Source organism: Mustela nigripes, chromosome 17 (genome assembly GCF_022355385.1).
Source record: "Mustela nigripes isolate SB6536 chromosome 17, MUSNIG.SB6536, whole genome shotgun sequence".
In the NCBI taxonomy this organism is placed as follows: Eukaryota; Metazoa; Chordata; class Mammalia; order Carnivora; family Mustelidae; genus Mustela; species Mustela nigripes.
The window spans coordinates 12,684,210-12,689,868 of NC_081573.1; the positions used below are offsets into that span (position 1 = coordinate 12,684,210).

The 5,659-nt window shown below is 44.5% G+C and overlaps 1 long non-coding RNA gene across 1 annotated transcript in view; it reads right to left on the bottom strand.

Moving 5' to 3' along the window:
• Window positions 1-2,472: 2,472 nt before the first annotated feature.
• The window catches only part of LOC132005159 (uncharacterized), an 8,779-nt gene continuing 5,592 nt past the window's right edge, over window positions 2,473-5,659 (bottom strand). Inside the window, exon 3 of the long non-coding RNA XR_009400740.1 lies at window positions 2,473-3,305. This is a non-coding gene — a long non-coding RNA (uncharacterized LOC132005159). The remainder of the gene's footprint in view (window positions 3,306-5,659) is intronic.

The following is a 5,659-nucleotide window of genomic DNA, read 5'->3' on the forward strand; positions in this document are numbered from 1 at the left end:
TCAGTATGCTGTTTGTGGAATGAATGTTTCTGAATTCAAATGTACTAGCTACTCTGGCTTTACTGGCAGGATCTGATCTGGAAATTTTGCATTAATAGTCCTGAAAGATATCAGCCTTTAATTGTTCTTTGAGTTTTACAAAGTGGCATACAAATGAGGTAAACATTCAGCTTTCTACATGTTCTGGAACAGTGCATATCAGCATAGAGCAGATCCCGGGACTTGACCTCACAGCCCTGAGATCATGACCCGAGCCAAAACCAAGAGTCAGACGTTTTAAGTGACTGTACCATCCAGATGCCCCTTCTCCCCTTTGCCTTTCATTTACTGTAAAATTATATCAGTTTTTTTTATTAAGATTTTATTTATCAGAGAGAGAGAGGGAGAGAGCGAGCACAGGCAGACAGAATGGCAGGCAGGGGCAGAGGGAGAAGCAGGCTTCCTGCTGAACAAGGAGCCCAATGTGGGACTCGATCCCAGGACGCTGGGATCATGACCTGAGTCAAAGGCAGCTGCTTAACCAACTGAGCCACCCAGGCGTCCCTATATCAGTTTTTTTTAAAAACTAAAAAGATTTATTTGAGAAAGAGAAAGAACGTGTGAGCAGAGGAGTTGCAGATGGAGAGAATCTCATGGGGCCCGACACAGGGCTTGATCTCTTGATCCTGAAATCATGACCTGAGCCAAAACCAAGAGTCAGACACTCAACTGAACCACCCAGGTGCCCCATAAAACTGCAGCAGTTTTGAACATGAAAAGGAAAACCACACGATCCCCAAAGACTTTTACTGATTAGCTACGTTCATTTCTGTTTTCTTCTATGCTTTTCTCCAAACACACATGGAGGGCGACACAGTCACAACAGGTCACATTTCACTGTAGTTGACTCTGGAACAACTTGGGTGTTGTTGAGCACTGATGCCCTGCACATCTGAAAATCCACACAGAACTTTGACTCTCCAAAAACTTGACTAATAGCCTCCTACTGAATGGCAATCTTACCGATAATACAAGCAGTCAGTTGATTAACACATAGTTTATAGGTCATTTATATTACATACTGTATTCTTATACTAAAATAAGCTAGAGGAAAGAAAATAAAAAGGAAGAAGGACACCTGGGTGGCTCAGTTGGTTAAGCAGTTGCCTTCGGCTCAGGTCATGATCCCAGCGTCCTGGGATCGAGTCCCACATCGGGCTCCTTGCTCAGCAGGGAGCCTGCTTCTCCCTCTGCCTCTGTCTGCCATTCTGTCTGCCTGTGCTCGCTCTCTCCCTCTCTCTCTCTGATAAATAAATAAAATCTTAAAAAAAAAATTTTTTTAAAAGAAAAGAAAAAGGAAGAAAAATAAATTTACAATACCGTACTGTATTTATTGAAAAAAATCCACATGTAAGTGGAACTGCACAGTTCAAAACTGTGTTGTTCAAGGGGCAACTGTATTCTACGCATTTTCCATGTTTCTACACAGTGTTTATAATTACAGTTTATAATGAATTCCTGAAACAAATTAGAAGCAGCCCAATTTTCTAGCATTGGGGGAACAAGGAAGCAACTAATGGCACTCTGGCTCTTTGGGTCAGTACATCAGTCATTCAGCCAAATATCTTCAACCTGTTTTGACTTCTGAGCAATAGCCCTTCCCACACTGGGTAATCACATTAGTTAGTATTACTAAAGAAACTTTTGATCTCACTAATTAAAAATTTTTTCCTAGGTATCAAATGCCACGTAGGTTCAGCCCTTCTCTGGGAATGCACCAAAAAACCACAAAATTTAAATGTATGTGTACAGTTTTTATATATTAAAATGAAGTATGTATTTTTTTTTCTCCCTCGAGCTTTTTAGTGCCCAATAAAATCAGAACCTTGATTAAAAGCCTTCCCGCATTGATGACATTTGTATGGTTTCTCTCCAGTGTGCATTCTCTTATGTTGAGTGAAGGATAAATGAAAACTGAAAGTTTTCCCACATCCGTTACATTTATATGGCTTCTCACCAGTATGGATTCTCTTGTAAACTGTAAGGTGAGAGCTGTGACCAAAGGCTTTTCCGCATTCATCACATTCGTACAGTTTCTCTCCAGTGTGCGTCCTTTCACGTTGTGTATCGAAGGAGCAGTCGCTAAGGGCTTTCCCACATTCGTTACATTTATAGGGTTTTTCTCCAGTATGTGTTCTCTTATGCACATTGACATTAGACCGTCCACTGAAGGATTTTCCACAGTCATCACATTTATAGGGTTTCTCTCCAGTATGAATTTTCCGGTGTACATTATGGTGAGAATTTTGGCTAAAAGACTTTCCACATTTATTACACTCATAAGGTTTCTCACCAGTGTGAGTTCTCCAGTGTAAAATGAGGTGTAGGCTCTGCCAGAAAGAATTCCCACATTCATTACATTCATAGGCTTTCTCTCTACCATGATTTCTTAGATGGTAAGAAAGAGATGAAAGTTTCTTTCTTTTTTTTTTTTTTAAAGATTTTATTTATTTATTTGACAGAGAGAAATCACAAGTACACTGAGAGGCAGGCAGAGAGAGAGAGAAGGAAGCAGGCTCCCTGCTGAGCAGAGAGCCCGATGCGGGACTCGATCCCAGGACCCTGAGATCATGACCCGAGCCGAAGGCAGCGGCTTAACCCACTGAGCCACCCAGGCGCCCAGAGATGAAAGTTTCTTAAAGGTTTTCCCACATTCATTACATTCATAGGATTTCTCTAGTAGGAGTTCTCATGACCTGAGAAAGGGGTGAGCTATAGATAAAAAAAATCTCTACTTTCTTTACATCCATAGAATTTCTCTCCTATGTTAATTATCTCATGTGTAGAGAGGTATACGCTCTGGCTGGTATCTTTACCATGCTCATTCAACTTCGACAGGTTTCCCAAGGGTTTTCCACATGGACTGCCTTTACAAGGTTTCTTCCCCACCAAGACTTCCTGATGATTTTTTAAAATAAAATTTGCTGTACACTTTGAGTTGAGCCAATTTGATAGAAATACTCTTTAACAAGAAATCTCTGTGAAGAAAAAGTCTGAATTGAAGCTGCATTTTCCCACAACTGCAGCATTTCCCCTGTCCCCAACCCGGGTCACTACTTGCCCTTGTTTATGTCCTGTCAGCCCGGAAATGGCACTGCGTATCTTCTGCTTCTCCAACTCGTCCCCAAGTTCCCAGCCATCTGCTGTGGTAGAACGCCAGCAACCATCCACTGTGGGCCTCATCAGGTTCATGCTGCTGGGTAACTCCTTCCTAGCAAAGGCCTCTGTTGGTGACAACTCTTGGCTTTTAGGTCTCTTCTTCCTTTCTAGAAGGAAATTAAAAATAATTTGGGTGCTTAGAAGAAAACTCCTAGAGTGAGAATACTGAGATAAAAGCCACAAGATGTGCACAGGGGGAGTAGATGTTTTACAGTACCAACCAAAAAAACGGCGGAACTCTGAGAAGAGAAGCCACGGAAGGTACACACAGAACACAAAGAACCCATAGGAAGACTGACCAACCTAACAGTCAGCACAAAAGGCAGAGGGGACACCGTTACAAGACAGGTCACAGAATAGGCAGACATCCCCAGACGTGAGATGCTCAGGACCACCGCCCTTCGCTAATGCTTGGACATCCCAGAACCTGACCTATTTCTCACCTAACATCTCTTCTGCCTGTAGTCGATAACCAAGTTAATCCTCCCAACAAACCAGTTTCATGATGGTAAGAACATGTCTTTAGATTCAGTCTTCCAAAACACCCAGAAGCAGGGTAAGACTACCTCAGTTCTCCTCAATCCTTCTCCTTCTGGGTTTCTTTTGTTCTCCCTAAACACGACCATTTTTCCACCACTAGCACAGAGTTCCTCTGCCTGAGGACTTTCCTTGGGTCTCCAAAGTCTTCAGTGTCAGCAACCCGCCCCTTTCATCATTCAGCTCTCAAGTCCCAGGTCACCTCCTCTGAGAGACCCTGTCCAACCTCCCCGCATGCCTGAGTTCCTTGTCACTTTCCACCACATTGTCCTGTTTTACTTCCTGCATACACTGCTCAGCATTATTCAACATCCCTTTGTTCTTTTCGTTCTTTATTGTCTGCCCCTCCCCAGACACCGTATACTAGCAGCTTTCGGCTCCACGGTGGGGGGAACCTTGTCCATCCTGTTCCCACTTTGTCTCCAGTACCCAAAAACACACAGTGAACAAGAGGGCTCCACAGGCATATGGATAAACACAGAGTGGTCTGCACACCAGACAAAGGTAACTCACCTAGAGCACTGGGGACACTTGGGACATGTCTGCAAGGTGGCCTGATAGGGCACCTGCTTGTGCTCAGCAACCTGACTCCCAGTGGCGGGGAGGCCTTGTGTTTCTGACGTGGGAGGAGGCTGTGGAGCTGAATGTGAGGAGGGCTTTGCAAGGTCATGCAGAGCAAAGAGGGGGCTGGAAACCTGCAGAGGGTTTCTCCTGGAGTCCTTAATTGGACAAGTCAACTGCAAGCGCACAGAAGGCTAAGACCTGACAAAGAACAGCTGCTACAGGGCTGAGCTGAGGTTTCAGAAGTTACCAAGTGTTGGGGGACACTGGCTCTGACCCAATGAGCACCCAAGGCATTCCGGTCAGACTCTAGAAAGTTGTACCTTAGAAGGAAACAGCCTCAAGGATAAGAACTACATCCAAGAGGGTGGGAGGTTGGGGGAACCAGGTGGTGGGTATTAGAGAGGGCACAGATTGCATGGAGCACTGGGTGTGGTGCAAAAATAATGAATACTGTTATGCTGAAAATAAAACAAACAAACAAACAAACAAAAAAACCTAAAAAAAAAAAAAAAAAAGAAGAACTACATCCAAGAACTAAAGCAAAACCAAAGTTACTTTAATAAATCCTAAACCTGAGCCTCATCAGGATTAGGATGATTTCAGTAATTTAACTGCCTCCAGAAAAAAAGAACAATGGACAATTCTGGTAGAAGACAAGACTCCATCATCTCTCCAATGCACCGTGTGCGGCATTCAGTATACAGAAATTGACTAGACATGTAAAGAATCAGGAAAATGTGACTCATCACCAAGAAAAAAAAGTCAATAGAGGCAGATATACCAAACATTAGAAGTAGCAGGAAAAAAATGAAAAATAACTATTATAGCTCTTTCTCTTCAATTTGGTGGCTGAGCAGCAAACACAGAGAAGATCCTCATGGAGACCCTGACAAACAAGAACATTACCCTCACAGGAGCCCAGTGACACCACTGAGAATGTCAAAGCCAAGACAATGAGGGCTCCCACTTGAAGCCACTTGAAGATCAGTGTCTGTGCTGGGAGAGGACGGCTGCACTCTCTGACTACAATATCCATAAGAGCCCCTGCATTTGGTGCTTGGCCTGGAGGTGCGTCCCCTAGCCTTCCCTCTGCCAGCTGGCCCGCAAATTCAACTGCAACGAGTGTTGTGCTCCCAGACATGTGGCCGCACCAACCATCCACACCCCCAGAAGAAGGTCAATAAAGTCCCTCCATCAGCTCTTCCTTTCCCCACAGGGTGGCCTCCTGCCCGAGCCCCACGGCCCTGGGGCCTCAATAAAGTTTCACTTTGGGGCGCCTGGGTGGCTCAGTGGGTTGAGCCGCTGCCTTCGGCTCGGGTCATGATCTCAGGGTCCTGGGATCGAGTCCTGCATCGGGCTC